This window comes from Phyllopteryx taeniolatus, chromosome 9 (genome assembly GCF_024500385.1).
Source record: "Phyllopteryx taeniolatus isolate TA_2022b chromosome 9, UOR_Ptae_1.2, whole genome shotgun sequence".
Taxonomy (NCBI): domain Eukaryota; kingdom Metazoa; phylum Chordata; class Actinopteri; order Syngnathiformes; family Syngnathidae; genus Phyllopteryx; species Phyllopteryx taeniolatus.
The window spans coordinates 29,123,728-29,150,503 of NC_084510.1; the positions used below are offsets into that span (position 1 = coordinate 29,123,728).

Sequence of the window (26,776 nt, forward strand, 5' to 3'; positions counted from 1 at the left end):
ATGAGCCACCATAAAAACAAATTGGGACATATGTGCAAACCTGTAATGATTCGAATTATTAAAACAGTGTGCTTAATGGCTTGGCGATAAACATTGTTCAATGCATTCATTCCCTTTGCTGGTAATCATAATATTGACGTCTCTGCACGCCATATGCATTCAGGCGATTCCTTTAATTCTCCACCCAAGCTCTCATAGAAACACACTCTAAATTTTAACACGGTTTGGTTTAAGCCTGTGCATTAAAAAAAAAAACTGGACTGAACTGTGAGTATTGGAGATTTGTAAAAGCCTCTCAAAAGCCTCTAAACAAGACATGACGGGGGTCATTTTTTTATTTTTTTTTTTATTTGAACTTAACCCAAATCAACTCCTTGCATCACAGTCATCCAAAGAGTGTTGACTCAAGCAATATTTGAATATGAGCATACTGAGAATAAAAGGGCCATTAAAAATGTACTTATTCGTCAAATAAAAGTGTTACGATTTATTGGATGGTGTGGCATTTATATGGGATGATTTAATTAGCGCATATTGACCACATTTATAGGACCAACAAAGCTGGAACTTTTCTTTTTTCTTTTTTTCTAAATAAAAAGATGAGAGAAGGCCGTAGTTAAAATGGAGCGCTGGAAAAATGAGACGAGCACGCAGGACGCCGACTACCATCTGCACGGTGAGGAGCAACACAAAGGTCACAGCAACTCTGGTTGTTGCTCAAGTTTTTGGTCAAACAAGGCTTGGATGTGTATTTTGCGTGCGTGTGCTTTTATGTGTGTGTTGCAACGGTTGCTTTTGATCAGTGCTGGAGGATTTAAGAGAAGTAATGCCTCATCCTGGCTGCGCACCAGTGACATGCCTGTGACCATAGTCTCCCTCTGCCAACCACAGAAGCCGTTTGCTAGATTTAGCAAGTTCTTGTTTAATATTTATGATTTTTGTTTTTGTGGTAACTACCAAAACCCAAACCATTTCCATACTGAATCAAATCTACCCTATAATGTCATGTCCTATAATCATCGTATTGTATTCAGACATAACATGCAATATTGTACACTAGCGTAATCTATAGTTTTCTTTTCACTTTTTTTAGTAAAGTCTGTGACTAAACCATAATTATATCTGAAAAAATGTACATGACACAACATGCTAGCTGATTTCATTCCAATTCAAACATTTAACACTGGTGCCGTCTGATCAGCTGAAACGTTTCCGAGCGGAAAAAAAAAGTGAGCTACAATTTAATACATTAAAAATGAGGACCGATAATGAAAGTAGTATGCCGGTATTAAGAGGTAGAAGTTAAGAACTGTTCCACGTATCCCACGAGTGTATATCTCTATGCAGGCTGAGCACTCAGAGCCCAGTCGGGAAGAGGCGGGAGGGATTAGGTGGAACAAACCATTTTTGAGGCAAGAGCGGTGCTGTATTTTTGTGACGTTAAAAACAAGTACCATTTGCTTAGGCCATTCTCTAGCTTATATTAAAAGGACATACAGTTAAAAAAAAAAAGAAAAATCTGTAACATTCTATGAGTGCTGGGATTCAATTACCCCACAAAATGGGCTACAAACGCTCCGCCTATATCCTAAAGTATTGTAATGCAATGCAAATATGTATAACACATACCATACCATATCCTATCATGCCTTATCATACAGTAATGTAACCCACCATATTTTGTGATCCTATAGTATTTTACTGCAACGTACCATATCATATTGTGCCATAGCGATTAGCATATCTTATTGTTTATTGTGTCCTAAAAGTATATATTGCATCATACCGTATCATATTGTGCTGTATTGTATACCAGCATGTCTTACTGTAGGGTATTGCACACTAGCATATTTGATCTTATTATTGTATTGTATTCTACTGTGTCAGAATGTGCTGCATCTTACAGCATTGTATCTTATCCCGTCGTATCACACTGGATTGCATCATAATGAGACCCAATTCATTCAGTCAACTACGATGACCTGAATAAATATATTATATATATTATAATATAATCCTCTTTGTAAAGCCACATTTTTTTTATATATAGAAGCACATCTGCAATTGTGTGATTTTCCCTGGCAAATGGTATACAATAAAGTATACGTTAATTGATTCTAGGGATGCTATTGTGGTCGGGCAGTATCACGATGTGCTGTGTCAGTAATTGACCAAAAAAAAAAAAAAAAAAAAAAAGTCACAAGAAAGGACTACCATCACATATAGATATGCATACTGCATATACTGTACAGTAGGTTAAACAAACATAATGTACACCATAAGGAGAAAAACAAAAAGAAAACATCATAAATATTAAATAAGGTTGTTTTAACATATGGTTTCTGGTACAGAATCTTCAGTAAGTACAGCCCTGCCCATTTTGTATTTATTTTTCTATGCGTATTATTATTGTTGCTTTTCCATGCAGTATAATACTCTTATTAGGATGAGAGGCATTGTATCACCTTCATCAAGTGCAGAGGTTATTGGCATAACAATTTCAGTGGGTACGATTAATCCCTGCAAGACTTTTCTTTTTTGATTTGAGCTGAATGGGCGACACACACACACACACTCACACAATACGTACACAGACATATCAAATTATAGCATGCAGCACATTCAATTATATCACATGGCAGATGGCGTAAACAAAATCAAACACACATAATCTCAATGATTGGATCCCCCCAAGTTTGATATTAACCCTGATATCCGAGGACGCGACAAAGGACGAGACTTATTAAGACTCGGGGAGACCCGAGCTGATGACTCTGCACTTTTTGGATGCGCGGTAATCCGCAGATTTGGAGGTAAACAAACACACATACAGACACCCGCGCACGCACTCAGGGAAAAGTAGAGCAATTGCAAAAAGTCTGTCGCTGTTCAAATGATATTTTTGTGAATGGTTATTGTTGTAATCAAGCGTGAACTAAAACATTTCTCCAAATGTATTTCGGTTATCGCATGGTGTGCTACAGTGTCGTATCATATTGTTTTGTAATGTACTAACGAATTGCATCGTATTGTCTTACATCACAACATATAACAAATTATAATGCATCGTAAGGTAAAATACTGTATTGTAATATATTGTAACACATCCTAGAGTATCATCATACCATATTATATTGGGCTGGACCGTACACGATTGTATTCTATCGTATCATATTATAGCGTGCAACTTTGCATTACACTGTCTCTCACATTGTATCTCATCATGATTTTGTACACGAGTGCATGATGCTCAAGAGTTATGTATCGCATCATTCCCATTGTACAATATTTCGTCCTGTACCGTGTACCTAGTGCAGTAATTTCCAACCTTTATGGAGCGAAGGCACATATTCTACAATTGGAAAATCTCAAATAAGCAGAGGGAGTATTTCAAACTCCCCCTGTTGCACAGCAAAACTCTTCCAGCACAAAGGCATACAGATGCACAATTCTGCAAGGCCATGCAGCTGAACAGGACAGCTTTAAAAGAAAAAAAGAAAATACAATTTGAAAAGATACCACAAACATTTGAAAGTCAAATAAAGTCAAGACTGTGAACTTTGTCCCCAGCTGTCTGCAAGCATCTTGTAATGGATGTAATTTAAAATCCTTAATGCCCTTGCTTGGGATATCGAAGAAAAAAAAGAATCTGTAAAGTTCAAAGGTGTTTGGTCAAGATACGTGAGCAGCAGAGCGTTAACAAGAAACACGGCGGTCCAAGGTCAAAGCTGGTGACCTGTAAAGCATCTTGTTCTTTTTTTTCCCTATACAACTCTCCAGAAGATGGATGGGATTATTTTATCTCGGCGCGTACACACATGACATCAGAACACCGTCGGACAAAATCAGCGGTGTGCTGGTCAAGCAGAACTTCGCAGCCGGCGGGATTACACAAATAAAAAGACTCACCATCCCTCAGCCCAATGACCTCACTGCCACGCTTGAGAGACGACTCTCCGGTTCACAGTCGACGCTCTGGCTTCTGCAATGTCAAAAAGAGACCCCGGAGGGGAGGTGATTGTTTTTCCCGGTTTTTAAATGAATACAGTCCCCTGTTAGCTTTCTAATGGAGGAGTTAGTGGGCACTCAGGGAGGGGAGATGCACACTTTGGCAATTTGCTAATGGAACATGGAAGGGGAAAATGGCCCGTATGAAAGAGGTGGTGGTGGTGGTTGCTCTGTGCGGAGAGAGCCAGACTGAGCTATGGAATATAAAAGCTGAAGTGCTTTAAAATAATAAAATCATTAACTGTCATCTTCATCTCGGGCGTGAGGATGAGGAGGTGCTGTATTAGCCCTGGAGATCCTTCAACAGCCTGCAATCTTCGTTTAATTACTCGCTGTGCATCTCCAAGCCTCTTCTACCTCTCTTAACTCTCGCAATGTCAGGGATTGCAGTGTGAGCTATTTAACGCAGGTAATTGCCGGCCCACTCGAGTCTCATCGAGTAAACCTTAATCCAACGATGACGTCAACATCGAAAAAAACTCCTAAAAACCTTGTCGCTGTGAACCCAGATTACAAACCAAAGACTCTGTCAGCAAGACGAAGCTTTAGGATTTAGTCCGCTTAATTCAGTGGAACATTATTTACAATCTCGCTCCACGGGAATGGAGGTCACGTAAGCGGGGCAGATGTGTAGTTGGCACACGCTAACGTAAAGAACGCGCAGTTTATTTCGTAGCAGTGACATTTACGAAGCAGATGTTTCCCATCTCGTCAGAGATGTCTCACTGGTCATTAAAGTAGCCGTATATTATGGGATTTACAACCCCAATTCCAATGAATTTGGGACGTTGTGTTAAACATAAATAAAAACAGAATACAATGATTTGCAAATCATGTTCGACCTATATTTAACTGAATACACTACAAAGACACGATATTTAATGTTCAAACTGATCAACGTGATTGTTTTTAGCCAATAATCATTAACTTGGAATTTTATGGCTGCAACACGTTCCACAAATGATGGGACAGGTGGCAAAAGAGAGTGAGAAAGTTGAGGAATGCTCATCAAACACCTGTTTGGAACATCCCACAGGTGAACAGCTTAATTGAGAACAGGTGGGTACCATGATTGGCTGTAAAAGGAGCTTCCCTGAATTGCTCAGTCATTCACAAGCAAAGATGGGGCGAGGTTCACCTCTTTGTGAACAAGTACGTGAGAAAATAGTCCAACAGTTTAAGGACAATGTTCCTCAACTTCATTGGAATTGGGGTTGTATGTAGGTAATCATTTGCACCACCTTTATCTGATCAGCCTAATTGTTTTCATGGGAATTCAATTTAAGAACCCAACTCGATCCCGATCGCAAACATATATGTACATATTCTTTCGGGCAGTTCCTTGGAACAGAGTGTGTGACAGTAACAACCTTATACAATAAGCCACATCCCACTTTTCCAAATCCAAAGACAAAAATAGACATTACCTGCTCACATATAGCATGCGCTTCTGGTAAAATTCCATCACGACAAGCTTAGCTAAAACAAAATAGCCGTAAAACAAATGATGATGTTCTCCTTGGAGGAGGTAGTAAGTATCCAATAGAGGACTGCTGCACTTCACCTCCAAGTACAGTAAATATCTTTTATCCCGACCACAATGTAACAAGCTCTTCCATAACTTGTGTCTTGGGGTGGCAGGAGTGGTCATCTCCCAATCCGAAGGTCTCAATAGTTTTCTGATAAAGTATAATCCATTTCTAATTGTACAAAGTTCTGCTCAATTCCCTTAATGTCGGGCTGTTTGCAAAGGCCTCACAGTTTTCTTCGCTGAGGTCTTTATCTACTGTATATACACTATTTCCGTGCGGTCTATTCTCCAGCCGCCCGTTTTAGCTCTTAATGAGACAACATTTGATCGCGCACGAGTAAACGCCCGCACAACAAAGGATTAAGTGCGTGTACCGAGTCGACCGCCAACGGCGCCATGAAGAGCACATAAGATGGCATCACACGGGTGGTTAGCCTTCTAATAGCGTACCGTGTGGTCTTGCTCGGGTTTGGATGTTGCAACGAGTGGCAGGGATCGATAAAAATCAACCGCAGGCACTTGTTGGTTAACAGTGATGACCCAAAAACTTGTTACAGTTATAGTGGTGCGAAAAAAAAAAAAGATAATTGTTTCCTGTTCATTTTCCGCCAAGGATTCTTGAGACATTTTCTCCAAGCCAGCTCCGTGTTGAAACTGGTTTCAAGGGCCAAATTTTTGTCACTTTCCGGGGTTTGCTAGTGAGTCAATTCTGGGGAGATTATAAACTCAATTTTCTAACAATTTTTCATCGCACATCTGTCTGTGTCAAATTTAGTGGCAGTTGCAGAAAATCTCTAAACCAGTTTGTCCTAAGGAAACCCTGAAAATGGTCAAAATGACCCAAATATGTCCGCGTCCAACCAAAATGGCCGACTTCCTGTGTTTTTTTTTTGGGTATGGCTTTTTGAAAATTTTTCATTGGTCTACTCGTGATGCACATGCCTATCAAATGTCATATTGCTCCGTGAAACTGGCTGCAGGGGCTGATGTTTTTTGTTTAGTTTACTTTTTTTAGAAAATCAGGAAAGGGAACCACAACCCAAACCCAAACCCTACTGTTGAAGGGGATGTACTGTTTACCAAATCTCAGGTTCATATGGCAAAATCATTCTCAGGGTGGTATCGAGCCAATTTCTGGGGTATCATGTCCACAACCACGAACAAACATTTTCAGCAGGATGAACAGTTTCGGTGTTTGAGTTTGGCAGAGCACTGTCTGAAAAACAAATGGGATGATCTCGGCCACTTTTCTTGCAGTATTTTCATTGCATATTTATGAGGAGACCACTTTACAACTCTGAAACATAGTCCCAAATTGCATAAGAGAGCTGATGTTGAAGATTAAAGGAGTCAGCAGGCCAAATATTCAACAGATTTTCAGGATTGTAGGAAAGGTTGCTGTAGATGAAGTCAAGAAACATTTGGATTTTCTTTGCCGCAAATCAGCACTGCTTGTTAACTGCTTAACATTATTGCATCCTAACTTAAGTCATAAACTGATACTAATTAACCCGTTCCACTGTCAGCGGGACACGTCGAAAAAGAGGAAATATCTTTCACATCTTTCATCTTTAGCACCCTTTAGATATTTCCTTTGTTGAAATAATCATCCGGGAGCCTCTGAGAGAACATCACACGCGGTCTCTCCACGTTCCACGGTGGAGATTGTTTTTGTAGAAGCGCGAGCTCAGACGGACTCTGAGCGCAATTCCCAGTGGGCAGAGTTTCTTTATTTAAATACTGTGTGGCTGTAACCAGAGGGGGCAATAGTACTCATACTCTGTTCTTTAGTGGAAGTGGAGATGAAAAAAGTAACGAACCAAAGTGAGGTGAGGAGTACAAAGTAGAGATGGGCCCTTCCACACAATCAGTGCCATTTGTGTCCCCGGAATATGAAATGAACTGTAAAATAAAAAAAATTCTTGAATAAGCAAAGTGTCCTGCACATTGATCTGATTGCATATTTAATACATACAATTTGAAAAATGTATTTAAACTACCCTGAACTCTGGAAAAATTGCATTTGTTGCCCGTCCCCACTTTCTAAAAGTAGATTTTACCATGAAATATAATTTCAATCCTTCAGAATGTTGCATTTTCTACATATTTGTGTTATTCTTCACCCTTGCTTACTTTAAACATACTATTTTTATTTTGAATCACTGTCAACATGCTATTGACATAAATTCACCGTGGCTACATTTCAAGCATTTGTGAATGTTTTGCTAAAAAACGTCAATCCTGTTACTTTTAGTCTTGTTACTCAAACGAGGAGTTTTAGTACAATAAAACGATGACAGGAAAAATAAATAATAATAAGTATATATAAATAATAATAATAACGTTTATTGAATGTTGCTAAAAGAAAAGGTGATGTCACACAGTGGTAAACATGACCCTGTCCCAACTTTTTGGGAACGTGTTGCAGCCATAAAATTTGAAGTTCATGATTATATGCTAAAAACAATCAAGTTGATCAGTTTGAACATGAAATATCTTGTCTTTGTAGTAGATTCAATTCAATAAAGTTTGAACATGATTTGCAAATCATTATATTCTGTTTTTATTTGTTTAACACAACGTCCCAACGTTGTGTACAAAGAATCGTAAAAATGTACGAATTTAATGTTCAAAATGCATTTCCAAAGAATGTTTTATTTTGTGAGGTTTCAATAAAAACACATTTACCAGATTTTGTGTTGCGTGAAATAAATTGGGGTGGGGGGTTGGCGGGGGGTGAGCGCAAAAAGAATGTATTTTAGACCAATTACAGAAATTTGCGTTGGACTGATGTGAATCAATTTAGGCCACTTAGTGCACTTATTTTACTTTGGCTGTATTTGCTGAAACTGGGTTTTGCTGACTCAATCATATCAAATTACACGGAACTACTAAATTCGAGTTGGAGTTCCACAAATAAAATGGATGGAAAACCTGCCCAAAATGTATTTGTGTTCATCCAATGACAAACTTTTCTGGATGTAACCCTTCCCCCCAGACACATGACGGTCCAAAGGTTTTATTTCCTCTACGTTAACTTCATGTCTGCGGCCGACTCGGGGCAGTGGATAAGGCCTGTAGAGATATGATATGAAGCGTACGAGCCCTCGCACGGGAATCCCCCCCTCACCTCCCCTCCAATCCCCCCCGTGTATGTTGTGTGTATTAACAGCTCAGCGGCGGCCACCCTGCTTTAGAAGTCTTTTCCTGAGGTAGCGCTTCACAAGGCGGCTGCAGAGGAGGATAAACGCGCAGAAATCCCGCAGGCCAAGCGCCTCCTCAGCTCCACTCGGCTCGCTCTCCGCACCGCACCACCTCCACTCTTCTCGCTTATCCCCCACTTTCCTTTCCATCACTCATTATCCGACCCCCTCTTCCCTCGGCATCACATGCTTTCTCTCCGATCCGGCCCCTCCTTCCCTCTCGCCCTCTGTATAATTCTGCTTTTCTGTGCCTTCTTATCCCGTTCCCCTCCCACTTCATGTCTCTTCGTCCTCCCGTCTTAGTAGTTCTTTTTTCTTCTTCTTCGGCAATGCACAAGGCTCGCGGCCTGCCTTCTCAATGCTCGAGTGGAAGGAAATGACGGCTATATGCGCTGTCGCCCCACTTTGGCGGAGTGAGCCACATATTGGGAAAGGGAAAGTCAGAGGTCCGTTACGTAACTGGTGATTTGACTACTCAGAAAATGAAGAACGAAAGAAAAAAAACACACACGCACAATTGGAGAGAGGGGGGGAATAACTGCCTGTGAAGCTTTACAAGCACTCATACTATTGCGCTGTGCTTTTAGTTTGTGTTTCTCCCATCTTGAACGCCTCGCGCCCGTGTGTGCAACCATCCATTTATCATACATAATACATAAATATACATACAATACATAAAGTACTGAATAAATATTATTCCCATTAGTGTGCCTCCAATCCATTTTCACTCGACTGGTCCGAACATTATCATTTATGTACTACAAATGATGAAAAATATTCTCTATACCACTGACATATAGTGACAGGCAGAACAGTTAAATGATCTTCCACGAGAGAATATATGTCAAACTCCAGCCCGGGGGCCAAATTTGGCCCACGATGAAATTGTATTTGGCCCGCAAGACCATATCAAATGTGTATTAGAGCTGGCCCGCCAGTACATAGCACATGCGCCGTTAATATTACAAATCCCAGAATGCTTTGCTAGTGTGTCGGCCCATCAGTCTCGACCGGCGAGCGCCCCTTCCCTTTCTGTTGCAGTCGTTAGCAACTATGCTACCAGTCTCCTCGAGCAAACTTACACTTCCCCTTCCCAAAAATGGCCAAATGAAAGATGGAAAACAGTTAGCTGCCAAGACAGGTGGGAGGCAGATTATCTGTTCACTAAAGTAAAAGACAGACTCCATCCAGTCAGTTTCTGAGCCGCTTCTCCTCACAAGGGTCGCGGGAGTGCCGGAGCCTATGCCTGCTATCATTGGGCAGGAGGCGGGGTACACCCCTGAACCGGTTGCCAGCCAATCGCAGGGCACATACAAACAAACAACCATTCGCACTCACACTCACGTAATTTAGAGACTTCAATTAACCTAGCACGCATGTTTTTGGGATGTGCGAGGAAACCGGAGTGAAAACCCACGCAGGCACGGGGAGAACGTGCAAACTCCACACAGGCGGGGCCGGGGATTGAACCCCGGTCCTCAGAAGTGTGAGGCAGACGCTCTAACCAGTCGTCCACCGTGCCGCCCTGTAACAAAGAATATAACATAATTAAATTCATGTTTTTTTTCTAGTTTGAGGTTAGGATTTTTATTGTAGGACATTCTTATTTTTTGGGGGGTTGCTTTGTTGTTGGCCTTTGAAAAAAATTTACATCAAAAAGAAAGGTAGCTGGAGGTAGATAAATAGAAGATCGAGAGAATTCATGTTATCTATTTAAATACAAAACAACCAACAAACACCACTGATGTCTTTTATCGCAAATTTGATTTCTCGCGTTTATAATATTAAAGTTTGTTTGTTTATTCCAAATTCAGTGTTCAAGCAAAATTTAAGTTTGTTGTCAAAACTTTGACAAACTTTAACGCTACATTTCTGCAGAAAAGGGAAACATGCACGTCGCAGTGATTTTTCATTAAATATTTGAGTTTGGCCCACGTTGTTGTCCCAATTTTTAATTTTGGCCCACTGTGAATTTGAGTTTGACACCCCTGCACTAGAGGCTGAACATACAATTTACCCGTTGCCTTTCAAACAACAAAATCATAGCTTTGTGTTCAACAAAACAGGGCCAGATTTCACACTGCGTCAGTAAATTTGTGTGTAATTTGGTTCAAAATGCTGCTTTTCACCTCCTAACTGGAACGTGGAAGAGGCAGCACATAATTGCTACTCCGGCCTCCCTCCACTGGCTGCCGGTACACCATCCAGTTCCTTTTAAGATTGTGCTATTTGTCTTCAAATTTCTAAATGGCCTCTCCCCTGCTTACCTCTCGGAGCTGCTCAATCCCTACGGTCAGCTGATCAGCTGGTCTTGGACGTACCGAAGTCGAAGCACAAGCTTAGAGGGGATAGAGCGATTCCTATTGCTGCTGCTGAACTATGGAACAACCTCCTGGTGCACATTAGACAAGCGCCCTCTTATCTATTTTTTAAATCCACCTTAAAACACATTCTTAACCCTTTGCTTTCAACACAGCTTGACACGCTGCAGCTTCAGCTAATTTACATAATATTGCGCCCCCCCCCCCCCACCAAGTTTCTCTGCCCGTGATTGGGCAGCTAGGCTCACAGATCAGCCAATGCACAGTGGCAGCAGGAGTTCAGCCGCTAGCAAAGCCCAAGCCAAAGAAAAAGTAGAGCTGCAGTGTTAGCACAAAATAGCATTAGCATTGAATTCTGATAACAAGATACGTGAATGTTCAGCTAAGTTGTCAACGTGGGTGTGGGTGGTATTTGTGTTTTGCAATACACTAATTGACAAAGTGTGATTGGTGATGAAGTGCTGCCTCAGCGAGGGAAAACACTATCAAATCTTTATAGCGGGAAAATATTGTTTTTGCAAAGTGATCTGTAGAGACGTAAGAAACGAAAGTTGTGAAGCTGGTGACACCGAGTCCTCGCTCAATTCATCACGTCCGTGGTTCACCCCTTGTTGTCATAGTTACAAAAACCTTGCTTGGCATTTGCAAGAGAAAAAACAGCCTCCACACAACTGAGTATTTCCAAGCAGAGTATGACAGTTGGATCTTAAGTGTGTTAAATTTCTTGACAATAAATAATGTAACATGTTTTAAGATGAACACATTCACTTATTTTCACACGAGCTAAATAATTCGGAATGTTCAAATGTCTGTTCAGTCAGCAGAGGCTTTATGATGGTGACAGTCTGACAGTAGAAGGTATAATATCCCGTGGCAAAATTTGTTCTCTATTCCAAGCAATTTTTTTTCAGAAGTCATTGAGATGCCAAAATATACAAAGTGCTTGATTGTGATTTGTCAGTAAATGGAGCAAAAATATTTCCTCTAACAGATGAGATGCTAATTCTGGGAATAGGCACATTATTTCCTATCAATCGCTGGAGGAGTGCATGTAATTCCAAACTGCACAAGTCAATATATTGCATTGACACGTGGGCTATAAATAAAGAGAGCGACTTCATTAACGGTGTTTACAAAAGGGAAAAACACGCTTCTGGTTGCAAAACAGCTTCAAATATACAAATCTGCTCATTAGTGGAGTAAAGATGCTTTATGTCATTCGCCAAGCAAAACAATTGAGCTGGGGAAAGAAAAAGCTAAAAATGGATAGAAGCAGAACGTTTCAGCCTGTAGCGTTTTTGTTTGTTTGTTTCCTTCCTAAGACAGGCAACGTGTTAAAATGAGGTGATTCCAATAAAACGGGCAAAACATCGTGCCATTTAGGCAGACAGAGTGACAGACACACATGCAGACATATTGAAAGGCAGATCAGGGGAGGGGCAAAAGCGGGCTGAATCCAAATTAAGCTGATCAGAGCTCACAGTGACTTAATCTAGTTATGTGGATAAAGGATTTCCCTGTGGCTAAAAACACTGCAAGTTATGACTCAGTGCACGTGCGTGCGTGTGTTTAGCTACTGCAATTGTTTCCCAGTGTGCACTGTCGCGAGCTGCTCATCTAAATATGAGCCTCAAAAGTCAAAACAGAATGGGTTTTTTTTCATCTTCTCGCCTTGTACCAACGTTTGTGTTCGCAACATTGAGCACAAACTACTTGTCGGACTCTGTGGATACAGTATCGGCTCCAGCAGAATTGTACCACAGATACGCAAATTAGTAATACCGCACAGTGGTGCCTGACCAGGCGAGTCAATTTAACCTATTTGACGACCGACATGGAAGCGAATCAAAACAAATGATTCCATATCTACAGCACAGGTGTTAAACTCAAGGCCCAGGGGCCATAACTGGCCCGCCTCATGATTGTATGTGATCCCCAAAAGCGTTTGTTTATGTCCGAAATTCTTGCTCAAATCTGTTCCAAAATTTCTGTTATAATAATGTAATAATAATAATGTTAATAATAATGTACTAAATATAAACCTTGAGATACTGAAAGCATTTTTTGTTACCAAACACCTTTTTAATCAACTATTGTTACTTGAACAATAGTTGCACAAACTATTATCCTTGACTTCTGATTTCAAAACGAGTTATCCATCAGTTTTTTGTATACATGTACTAATATGATGAGGCGATCAAACATTAATGTGGTTTCACAGTCATAACAGTCCTCTGAGGGAAACCTTAACTGCAATGTGGCCCATGACAAAAAAATTATTTGACTCCCTTGATCTACAGTAACTTTTATTTATTTATTTATTTTGTCCTGTTCGGCTGTTAGGTCGAGCAGAATGGAAAATCTGTATCCCTTTTATGCCGGAAATTTTTTACAGTGTCACAGTGGATATTGAGGTTTATTGAGAATCAGACTTGATCAGTCGAACAGAACAAAGTTTCTAGAAGGGGGAGAGAAACAAAGTACAAAAGACAAAGCACTAATTGTAAACAGGATGAGAGAAGTAAACCATTACATTATCTCCAACAATGAAACATTAATATGAGTGTTGCATGGCGCTGTAGTGCTACACCCTGTGAGGGAAGGACAGGACAAGATAGAACAGGACAAGGACAGGAGAAGAAGCATGCAGGACAAGGGTCGTGAACCCGGCTGTGCAACTGAAGTGTGGTGGGATTAATTATGTAAATGATAAAAGTCTACAGGACGAGAGTATAAGTGAGGGGATACACAAGCGATTTGCATATTCATGAGTTATTTGTCGCAGTAAAAGCCTCTACGTACTCCCGCGGTCGCGCGGCCGACAACGCCCGCATTGCATCACATGACCGCCGAATTGCGCCGCACACAGGAGAACTGCAGCACACTTTCAAAAGCGCGCGCGTGGGTTGCGCTCGAGTAAAAAGGCAAACTCGGCGAGGGACACCCGCAGTGACGTCAGCGCGGTCGCCGTCCACGCGAGTATAATGAAGCCTTAATTGCGTGACGCCACACCCAGTGAGAGAGTCCTAGCGGTGTGTGCGTGCGGACACATGCAAGTGAATTGACACCGTTTTACATGCACAAAGACTGTTTGGGTTTAGTTTTTTTTTTTCAGATTGGCAGAGGGTTGCTGAAGCGTCTGAACAACACTACACACGGCGATTACACGGCAAAAACAAATAAGTGCGTCAACGAGCTACCTTTTGCTTCATCTTACAGTCCTCTGAGACAAAAAGACATCAAAGGTAAATGATTCCAGAGATAATTGTCAGCCACCAGTTATTCATTCCCTACCGACACATTTTATGAAATTAATTTCAAAGAAAAGAAAGAGTGTGGGTACAGTGCTCACAGCTTCATCAAACAGAATGAAGACACGGGTGGCGATGAAGCCCAGAGATTTACGTTTGAAACGCTTCAGCTTCAAAAGTACTAGCGCTGAGCTCCAAAATCCACGCAATGAAAAAGCATTATTCAATTTATCGAATAAATAATGGCAAAGTGCTGTGGTAGAGGGGTCTTTCTACATTGGCACAAAAGCAAATAAATGAAACATGGAAGTGAGAGAAGATAATACGGGCAATGGTCTGGCACTGGTAGGAATGCAAACCCACGTTCGCTTCATAAAAGGATCAGGAGACAAAAGGTGGAAAAGGGTGGCACGACCAAGACCAGAGGCTAGATGTGAACAAAGTGTTAAGAAACTAGTTAAGAATTTTTTTTTTTTTTTTCTGTTTTTAACATTTTTTTTTTTCATGATCTTTTGTCGTTTTTATTCAACTTATTTGATTACAGTGAACCCCCACCTATTTGTGGCTCGCTGTTCACAAACTTTTTGTTTCTGTGGTATCTAGTCGCTGGAAAAAATCACCGGTTCGTGGTTGTTATGCATTTGCAAAGCTAGCCGAGGATTGAAAACAAAGTCTGGGCAGTGACGTGCACTGGCGGCGCCATGTTGTCAGCTTGAAATTAACGGGCCCTATTTTCGTGAACAGCATGGCGGGTGGTGCAACTATGCGCCAGAGACGCGTTAGACCGGTTTTGGTAATTTCATAGACAAGCGCAAGCTGGCGGATCTGAGAGTGGGCGGGCTGCACCACTGTGGGAGTGTTTACAGCCAACGTGAGTCACCGCCAATCAAAGCGGCTCCTGTCATTCCCTCGAAATGTGGCGCAACCGACGAGTTCGACGGAGGCATGGCACCATTCTCTTGCACGAAAATTAGGATCTGCCGACATTTGCGCCCCACCGCAGATGCTCTTTACTCGAAAATAGAACCCAAGGTCACTGTGCAATGCGATGCAATTGAACTATTGCCAAAGCTCACCATATGTAAGGGATATTTTCCACAGAAAGCTCACTATCTAAATGTCATCAAACGTTCAACAATTGTTCAATAAATGATTTTTTCGGCATGGAAAATCTAGCTGAAGCAGAAGCTCTTTCATGAAGACCTGAAGCAAACAGTATTGTACTTTGACTCCAGCTTGGGAAGCAAGACATTGTATAGATCTTGCGTCATACATTTGTACATTTTGGTGATTTGAAAGTCATTCTTCAGTTTCTTTATTCATCTCACCAGTGCCTTTGCTGCTGTCCATATTTCTACAAATTCTGACAGGTGGCACTTCCATTGTTGATAAATTCAGAAATATGGCTCTCCACGGAAAACAATTCTGCCATGACTTATAAGAAAAAAAAAAATTAACAAAAAGAACAGTAGGTGTTCAAATGAAGGCATTGACTAATTGTCCACTAAGAGTTGCTCATTAGCTTTGCAGCTGAGAGAAAGTGTGTCCCCTGTTGAGAAATATCTGCATAGATTTGATTGAAAATGTTGACTTTATTTTCTCTTTGTGAAGGGAAAATATACCTTTTTAAAGAAACATCATTTTTCTTTCATTCTTTTCAAATTGCTTCTCTTAGGACAATGTGGCTCGAAGCTCAGTGGGATAAATGAAAGAAAATAAAAAAAATCAGTCGTTTGCCCTCTGTCATGTCTATTGCAGTATCGCGTAACTCCCCAATATGAATAGTTCATTATGCGTATCGGCGTCCCCTCTTTACATAAAATGTCCTACATTCTAGGAAAGTAATACACATGAAAGGCGAGGAATAGACGTATCGAGCCGTCGGCAATAAAACGGCCTTTTAATTAAGCAACCAGCGTTTACTGACAGAAATGAATTAGAGGAAGCAAAAATAATTTTCCATGGAAATGGTTGCTTTCACTTCTCATAGTAATTCACGCTCTTCATAGCGAGGCATCTAGAATTTGTGCTATATTGTCAACAAACGCCAGAATCCAGAATTTGAAAGGATGATTCAATCCAGGGCGGCACGGTGGACGACTGGTTAGAGCGTCTGCCTCAACGCTCTGAGGACCGGGTGGTTTACATGGATTCAAAATAAACACACACACACACACACGTACAGGTTTGAAAATAATCGGAATGATCTAAGAGCCTGAGTATGTAATCATGACTGTACTACTGCATTCGGACAGGTTAGTGGTAGGCTGCAACACGCTCTGACTTCAGCACAAATTCGTGCCCCTGTATTAAGTTACCAATGTAAACTGTACTAGTTTGGTTTGGCAGCTGTAATGCTAGACAGCACGTGAAAACTAACAAAGTTGAAGTGCTGTCGTACGTGGTTGAATGTTTTGGTACTAAAAAGTCCAATTCAAGTCTTAAAATAATCATGAAGCCAGTGTCCTTTTTTTGAAGGGCAAATTGTTGGTTTTACATTCAGTGCTGCTGAGGAAACAAGAATGGTTCAAGTCATCGGCCAATGATGCGCAAGGAAAAAGTGTCCTCTTGAAAGCTTGTCGGGTCAGACAAAAAAAGGGAAGCTGCGCACGAAAAGTGTTTTCCCTTTGATGGTCAGAACGTCTAAAGCTGTCCATCTTCCCGCCGAAAACTGAAGATGGCCGAGCAAAGGCGGCCGCAAACCACTTTGTGAAAACGTCGGACTGACAATGGGCGGGCAAGTGTAGGGCCGGCGAAAACCACTTGGCCATTCCAAATGCCTCACCCATCGACGTTATTGATTTCCCATTCTGCCAGCAACCTTCCAAGCAGGAGAAGCGTCCTCGTCGGTGTTGGTCAGCAACGTCACTTTGAAATAGTTACAGAGCACAGCGGGGCACACCCCGCAGCATACAAACACATGCACACAAACCACGGCTAAAATAGTAGCCTCACACAGCAGTGACCAGAAGTCAGGCGGCATAAAAAGCGCTGCACTTCACCCTTGCGGCTTCCACAGGCTCCGACCCCGTTTGCTCCTCCAAAGAACAAATCTCCCTCACTTTGATGGGTAACGCTTGCTCATTAGTTACCGAGCATCACCAGCATCATTCCGGCGCCATTCCGTGGCACTTTTAAGTCGAAATGGACCCAGAAGGCCAGTAAAAAAACATCATTTCTCCCAGCCAATCAGCAAAGATTGATTGTGATCACCACCGTTCCGTGCCACTTTTGGAATTGGGCTGCACAGTGGGACTGAGCAAAAATCCAAATAATCTAAAAGCCATTTATTTACAAGGGCAGAGAGCACATGAAAGTGAATAGCAAAAAAAAATAAAAATAAAATAACAGCTGAATGAAACAGCGCTGTTTAGAGTTGGGCTGTCACGGTCGAATCTTTTTAGAATCGATTATCCAATAGATAATTCGTCTAGTACTTGCGTAATCGCCGCCGCCCCTGCCAAAAAAAAATATATATATATATTTTTTTTTTTCCATTTTTTTACCAACATGCATTTTACTCTCATTTCTGAAGGGTGGACTTCTATCCTTAAACTGCATATGTTCATACTGAGTGTATGGTATAAACTCCGAACAGAATTTCAGACAACAAAGTCAGCCTTTGCTAAACGGTTAGCATTTGCGATTAGCATTATCCCGCCAGCGATTACCATTATAGGTAAAAAAAAAAAAAAAAAAAAAAAAAACGATAACTACCATTCAGCTCACACATACATCATGTTATATGTCCATTACTGAATTGTCCGTGTGAAACATTGGTTCTGGCGGCGCAAATATGGTTCCTGGTGGAACTTTTTTTTCTTCTTTTGTTTTCGGTCCCGGCAGAAATTCTGCATCAACCTATTTTTGGAGTCGACTTAGCCAAGTTATTCGATTTTTTCTTTTTTTCTTTGCCCCACGGCCCGAGTTTAGAGCGGCTGATAGTGTGGTATAATGAGAATCAGAATCAGAAACAGATCAGGTTTCCTTAAAGAAAAAAAAACAAAGGATCCAACACAATGAGGTGATTTAATCATCTGGAAATGGCATTAGTAACACAACTTAAGGACAAGCACACAAAAAATGCATTGTTCTCCATTCAAGGTCTCCTGCATCTGTCAGAGTACATTCAGTGCAAACGACTTGATTACTGGCATGATGGCACCTGGCAGTGCATCAAAACAGCAGCTGCGTGAACACGGCATTCGGGTCCCAAAATGCAGAGAGTTGGCAGCTGCCCGCGACTTCATATTCTTCCCTGAAAAAAAAAGGTTCCCTCTCGTTTTGACACGAGTTCGGAGTCCTTGCATATGGTGCTTGATGCTTACGAAGGACACACTTTCCAAAAAGCCTTCTAAGTGTTACGTGAGCGCTGGGAGTGCCCAAATGTTAAATATTTGAAAAAGAACACCTCTTTGCTTTGATTGCGCGAGGACAAGCGTTTGCTTTACAAGCGCTTTAACAGGATTAGTTTGTGACTCGGGATGAACTGCAAACAAATACAGTATATTTTACCAAGTAATCGGAAAACAAATACAAGACGCGTTTTGTATTGACCCAGTTATGGTTGCTGGTGGTTGACTACGGTTGAGTTATGGTATTAGCTACCTATCAGTAGATCGATCGATCAACAAACGTAGGTAGATAGATTCCAAATTCGGCTTCCAAATTGTTTCTGCACTGATTCTTTCCTGAAATTTCGATGTGAAACTCCAAGTGGACCAACTTGCGTTTGCAAGAACAGCACGCCGAGGAAGACAGAATGAGCGTCAGGCTGGCAACAGGTCTGACTCATCTCAAAAAGACTTCCAGCCTGACTCACAACAGACGTGAGCCAGTCTCACCTCCGTCATGCAGTAACTCTATTAATTCTGATGAAAGGAGTCTTGTGGGTCTTTTTACTTTTCCTCTACCTGAACATAAATGCTCTGAAAGCCTTTGATATGAATGAAACCATTGCTCAGCAGCACTCCTGAAAAAATAAATAATAGTAATAATAAAAAGCATAAGTCGCTGTGCCTGCTGTCGCTTCCACAGATCACAGAAATTGATTTTCGAATTTCTAATTTTCAAAGTCAGGTCAGTGAGCTATTACACTGTCAGCGACTGTGAAATCTAAATTTTAAAAAAATTATTTGAATGGCATGAAGATTAGATGCACACAACATTTGGGAGTGATCAGAATCTAGCGGAATGCCAACCAGTCGGCCACCGTGCCGCCTAGCGGAATGCCAATTGTTGTTAAATGTAAAATTGTCTTTAAATCACCCAGGGGACTCGTTTCGGGTAAGACTCCACACTTCACTTATTGGGAAAGACGTTATGGTTAGCAAAATAGTTCGAAATTGACATGGTAGTGTACAATTTTAATGTTTGTGTGTAGGCGATAGCCTCTATAAACAGAAACCCTTACAGTTACTAGTTTTTTGTTTGTTTGTTTCTTTTTGAGCAGCGAATTCATCCAATTCCATCTTATTGGTCTGAAAATGATTTATTTACGACAAATAATTTATCTTTCTTCATCTGTCCATGCATGCAATGTTTTATGACAGGAAGAACAAATGAATGGTAGAAGGAACAATTAAATCCACCACATTCATACAACAGAATTGTTGATTTGTGTGCAACTGAACAGGCAGTCAGTCAACTGAGAAGAGATCGTCATTATTTTAGCACCTCGTCTATACTTTTTGTGAATTTTTTGGTGTGGTGTGCAGTGAGGGTTTTGTCATGTAAAATAGTGTAACTTTTTCTTTTTCATTTTATTTTTGATGGACACTTTTTGCAATGAAATGACATGAAAGAAAACATTTTTGAATAATAATTGGAATGTTCTCCCAATTAGTCTCTTAATTGCTTAATTTATATTAACAAAGAAAATCTAAATAAAAAGTATTACCTGGAAACAAATGTATTTATTTTTTTAAATCCTTCAAAAAAAAAAATCAAAAAAAAAAAACCTTGGCAAAGAGACTGTCATCCTTAGAAATATGATTGTATGTTGTACAATCCCCGTTTGTAGTGTAACAGTGAAATATGGCCTGGCGCGACCCCGGAGAGGTGACCTGCTAATGTAATGTACTCCCCTCCCCTTAACCTCGCTGTAAGCCTTTCTCACCTGTCAAATTACTCCTGGGATGTTGATTCGAAGTGTGCATGCGTTGTTGTGTGCATTCGCCTTTGTGTTTTTCTGAGGTTTTGAGATACAACCCGGTCTTAACATTTTTGGGAAGGTCCCCCAAAACCCCAAGAGGGAGAATGTGAATCATACAATATGTACAAGTGAGGCTTTAGTTGAGCCTTTTTCAAACAAGCATTTCATCCTGTCCATCCTAAAAAGTAATGGACTCGAGTCTGGGCTTCATTTTGTCACAATTATTTACGTTTACAGAATGTCTTAAGAGTAAGTACACCTTTTCTAGATAGACGAGTGTACAGTACTTAACAAATGTACTAGATGAGCAACCAATTTAAGGTTTATGCAAGGGTTAGCCTGAATGAACAGTGTTTGCGTGCTTCCTTCTATTCATCTGTGAAAATGAAAATAAACATATAACCCTTGTCAATGTCGCAAAGTCACTTAAATGAGGCATTACATGATTATTCGTGCTATCTTACGCACCTTTGCAGCCATTGCGAAGCTTTTGAGAGCACAATTATAGCAAATGATGTCGCCTCCTCCATGAATGAACAGCGATCTGAAAAGCGTAATCCTCGGACTGATATATAGAGTACTCGCACACGACATACCCGGTGTCATTCAACGTGTCTGAAACATTTAATCAGACACAGAAAATGCAATGTCCTCGACGTCGTCCGCTGTCTGGCTAAGCTGCCACTAACCCTCCGCAAATTCAATCAATCGGCCTGCTCAACTAAATCAGAAGAATCAAATTGATATTTACAATGTAGCGGGACGTTATTTGAACAGAGGGGCCAGGAAGACGAAATTGATGGCCGTCGCTTTGGGACAAAGTTCAGTTCAGCGCGAAGGTCAACACAGGAGCTTGTTTAAATTGTCAGTCATCTGCCGGTAATGCTAAACTTTATATAAACTCATTGGACGCACTTCTGAATGAATAGAAAACAAGAAAAAATCTCCCACAGATACATTCCATAATGTTGGAGAAAGTATGATGGCAATGTGTCCCACGTTTATCAGGAGCCTTTATTTTTTGGATTAACATTACAATATAGAATAATAATCTAGATGTATATTAAGTACTTCTTCAGCCTGAAATATACATCAAATCTGAAATATTTAACCTTTGTGTTGTATGGTTTGAATGGGGTAAAACGTAGTCGCATCATCTGCTGGACAAATAGAAAGATTAAATAATAAAAGCCTGTCGTCCAAAGGTGTTTGAACATGAAGGGCTGCATTAGTTTTAAATGAGTGTGCATTAGTGGCCTGTTTTACTTATTGCTGCATACTTTCAATGGTGGACAGAAAATAGTTGTATTATCTGCTTGAGAAATATAAAAAGGATAAATGGTAAGCCAGGCATCCAAATATGTTTGAACATAAAGGATTTCATTACATTTAGACAAATGTTGGCTCAATAGTGGCATTTTTTTAGTTGTTGCATGCTTTGAATGGAGGGTGATATGATTCTGTGAGCTTTGGATGGGGGGGGGGGGGGGGAGTGGGATCATCATTTGCTGGATAAATATAAAAATAATGAAAGCCATTTGTCTAAATATGTTTAAATATAAAGGATTTCATTTGTTTTCCACAAATTTAGCATCAACCTTTTTTTTTTTTTTTTTTTTAACTTGTTGCTGCATGCTTTAAATGAGTTAAAAGTACTTAAAACAGCTGGTGGACAAATATACAATGAAACTTTAGTCCAGTAGTACAAATTGGAAAAGGATTGCATTCATTTAGGTTGAGATAAGCATGGATCAAAAAAAAAAACGGCATTTTTTTATATCCTGCTGCATGCTTTGAATGGGTATAAAGTAGTAAAGCATTCTGGTGGATGTAATATGAAACTGAAACAATGACTCCCAGTAGTCCAAATGAGTTTATGTTTGACCTAAGGTAAAAGTTGCATTTTGTGACTCTAAAGTGGAAGAAATATTCATGGGAAGGTGACAATGTTTTAAAGGACCTCTTTTAACAATCACAAATTAGTGCATTTGTAAGTTGTATCATATGAGATCATCACTCTTCATAGCAATCTCTAATGGAACAAACAGCATCTGGGAAATGTTGGGCCCATAAAACATGAATAACTGCGAGCATGCGTTGCTCGAACGCAAAGCCGAGCTGGCTGAACCTGCAAAAGTCTGCGCATGACTTAATAAAGGGAGCGGCCTATGAGAAGAAAGGCCACTTCTTAATCAAGTGGTAATGCTAAGCGTTTCAAGTAAGACGCTTACAAAGCTGCTTGGAGCTCTGAGGTGTTTTTCAGGAAGGCCGCCAGCACCGCCGAGATTTGGGTTTCGCTATTTTGAAAGCTAATTAGCTAAATGTATTTGCGCCGTTCCCTCGACTGTGTCACGCGTCGGGAAAATATTTGATCATTTCGGTCATTATTTCTGTTCAAAGGCTCGGAACTAAACGTCGTTTGTCGTTTGGTGTCGGCGCGTCGCAGAAAACACCAGAAGACACAACGGTGGAAGGTTGTACCGTTGTCAACGAGACATAAAGAAACCCACTCAGTGTGTTCAGAAACCAGTAAACACTGTGGCACTTTTGTGGCCACTCGTCAAGAGCAATTAAGGAGAATAGCATTAAACTGCAAAAACACTTTTGATACAAATTAACCACAGGAGAGTCCAGCTTTCCATTTGGACTCATACACACACGTTGTGCCAAAGCCTGACATTAGATCCGTTGTTTTTAGCAATTCCACTGCACAATGAGCATATAGAACTGGAATAGAACGATTTTCATTGATACCTTGTGCTAAATTAAAAAAATAAATAGGGTAGATGGGTAGATGACTAGTAGTCATACGTCATTGTGGAGCACAAATACAGTAACCCCACCCCTCCCTCTCGCGCTCGTCATTTCCAGCTCGGTTGCCGAACTGTTGCGTTCGCCCGCCACGCCGCGTGCCGCTGCGTAATTTACTCACAAGCCTCGCCTCTCGTGACAGCGCTCTGGCTTTGAGTAGCTATTAATGTCCTTTCCCGCTCGCTGCTTTGTCACATCCGTTAATCTGGGACTTGGGAATAATGGATGGGAAGCGGCAGAGAGGGAAGACAAGACAAAAAGAGGCCGATCAAAACTCGACTATATGTGTCAATATGATTATTTCATGGCCGTCATACATAATGGACTTTTATTAGTAGAACTAAAAAACTGCAATTACTACTCCGAATTTAATTTCTTTCAGCCCAAGTGAGATATTATGAATGGAAATTGTTTTGTAAGCAGCCGTGAGTTTATATTGGAAATGCCATCATTCCGTTTCAGGCCTTGTGCTCCTTCTGGTGTGCTGACCATAACCACCAGGGGGCAGTATAACACAGATAATGACATCGAGACACACTAAAATTAGTCATTTTTCTCAGATGATAAAGAATATATCCCTATGAGTGCTTCACTGTTTGTGTTCAAATATCCTTTTCTTAAATGGTTATAACACAACAACTATTTGCTCGCCAGTCTATGGCGTTTTTCATTGTGTGTCAGCATTAAGCTAGCGGAGATGACTTTTGTGGATGGGAACGGCAATAAAAAGCTTGGAGCCACTGTTATTTTTAAAGAATTGTTTACCTCCAAACGGCTTCTTGTTGTGAGGTGAGTTGAGTTTGCCGCCACCATCCAGCGCTCGTGCCTCGACTTTTAACCTTAATCATCTTCATGACAACCTATTTGCTCACTAATTTGAAATTGAAGCAAAATATTGCATGAGTCCGAATTTTTCAAAAATGTATTCATTGATTTTATTTTGGTCTTGCAGAACAGATGATATTGTGCTTCACTTTTGCTGTCCTTATAAAATAAATTCACATTTAAATACATATTTCTAAAAAAATGTAGAAATATTTCACAACAAAATAATCATAAATTAACAGCATGACATTATTTCTGTAAAATAAGCATGTGTAGAACAAGAAAAATAATAAAGAAATAACTTTTCTTGGGCTTTAACCTATAAAGCCGCTAAATGTCATGAAAAATGAACCATCAACTTATTTTTGTCAAAAAAGCATGTGTAAAAAAAGAAAAATAATAATAAAGAAATAATAGCTTTTCTCAGGCTTTAACCAATAATGCCATTAAAAATAAAGAAAACTGACTAAATGCATCAGTTATTTAAGACATAACATAAATGACGCTGGTGTTTTTACAACGGACAAGGGGGCTCTTTGACTTTCGGGGACGTGGACGTGTGTCACGTGGGTCACTCAGTGTTTAGTTCCAATAAATTCCCCAAACTCCTCAGTTGTGGCATTTCCCGAGATTTATATAATTACCCCCTAATAAATATCCACAAACTAGCCAGTTAATGACTTGACCAGACGTTATCAAAGCGTATTTTATTCCGAGGTTAATTACTTACTGAAGGTTGTTACAAAATCCCTAAAGACGACGACAAGAATGTTTGCGCGACAAAGATCCTCTCTGTTCTTACTGTGGTTTATTTTGCGTGATTCGAAGTCATCCCGGCGAATGCGATTCGTCCCCTCGTTGTGGCCGTTTGGCGCTCGGCTCCGGTACAATGTCACCTTCTGAGTGACAAAGCGAGCAGCAAAGCAATGACACAGACCAAAGGTTGCCAGGAGCGGGATGATTTTTCTCCCCATCGCCTCTCACGGACGGCTTGCTGCTGTCACAAATACACTAAGTTCCTTTTAATGATGTCATTACCAGAGATGGGGGTCAGCCACATATGTGAAAGTCAAGAGTAAATCTCAAGTCTTTAATCTTCAAGTTTCAAGCAAGTCCCAAGTTACTGTGGCAAAAATCAACAAGGTCGAGTCGGAAATTTGGTGACTTAAGTCTGACTCCAGTCAAATATAACAAAGATGCAATATAACAAAGATGAAAAATTTAAGGGGGTCTGAATACTTTCAGTTCCCACTCTAAACTAGAAATCAAATGACAATATGTACTAGGGAGTATGGACAGAAAAGTACCAGCGTTCTAATTGTTCGTTGGGCATTTTCAGTTCAATCAGCACATCTGCACATGCCATTAAAGAGAGAGGTGCGATTTCTAAAGTTGGTCTGAAGTTTATTTCAGGTTAATTGAGTATATAATTGCATATATATATATATATATATATATATATATATATATATATATATATATATATATACTGGGGTAGATAGGAGAAAAGGGTTGAAAATAGTGAAAGAAGCAAGGAGCACCGTGTAGACTTTCAAACAGGTTCCAGTGGCCTGAAGAAGGGGGGGGGGGGGGGGGGGGGGGGTGTCATTCCCTGTCTTTTTCAAGCCCATCGTCCCCTCTGCGCTTTTCCTTTCTGATCTGCGCCTTTACCAGAGGCTCTCACATACCTGGCCGGGGGCATTCAACTTACTGATCCTATTTGATTCTGGCAGGTCGTGTGTCGGCGTTGGCTACAAGACCACAGGGAACCATGAATAATGGATCCATGGCAGGGCTTGGTCCCACTCCTTGGACTGCCGGCTGCCCCACCGACCCGCTCCCCGCCTCCGCCTCCGCTCACTGCAGCTGTGAGTGGAATAGTCAACCAATAGTCATAAAAGTCCACTCCGCCATGAGACAATTAACGGGGTATGTGAAAGAAAGCCGGAGGATGAGGAGAGTGAAACATGAGGTTCAGTTTGGATTCATGAATACAACAAGGCAAAGATGGATTGCACTGATGAGCTTTGAAGCTACAGGTGGTGTGTTGAATCCGAATCAGAATCATCTTTATTTTGCCACGTAAGTGTGAATGTGAGTGCGAACGGTTGTTTGTTTGTATGTGCCCTGCGATTGGCTGGCGACGAGTTCAGTGTGTACCCCGCCGGGGAACGTTATCGCAGCGACGGACAGCAACCCAAACAAAGCTTCGCCGCCACCATTGGCTTCTTGCCTTGCCCGGGGGGGGGGGGGGGGGGGTGAGTAAATTCAAAGGACGGTGAGAGGCGCACGCACAGACATCATAAAGACGCAGGTGGACGTAAGCGGTGTACGCACACAATGGCAGAATGTTGCACAGAGACTGAAGAGGCCATTAGTGACACGTTGCATAATGTCTAACGACTCAAAAGCGAGAATATGTAGCTTCCAAAACTGAACACAAATGGGTGACATGAGATGTTTCGAAGTCTGAATAAAAGCGTGATTTATTATGGGTTGGCGGATCCATCCAAATAACAATCAATACCAACGTTCTTATCATTGACAATGATCGATTCCCTTGGCATAAGATGGATACTTTAGTTTCAGTTTCTATGAAATATGCAATATTCAATATAGGCCAATATTTTATTAACTAAATGCTCTGGCGGCTGTTGACCTATTTACACTTT

The 26,776-nt window shown here is 40.8% G+C and overlaps 1 long non-coding RNA gene across 1 annotated transcript in view; it reads right to left on the bottom strand.

Moving 5' to 3' along the window:
• The window catches only part of LOC133484233 (uncharacterized), an 82,625-nt gene that overhangs the window by 38,002 nt on the left and 17,847 nt on the right, over positions 1–26,776 (bottom strand). Inside the window, exon 2 of the long non-coding RNA XR_009790327.1 lies at positions 3,910–3,982. This is a non-coding gene — a long non-coding RNA (uncharacterized LOC133484233). The remainder of the gene's footprint in view (positions 1–3,909; positions 3,983–26,776) is intronic.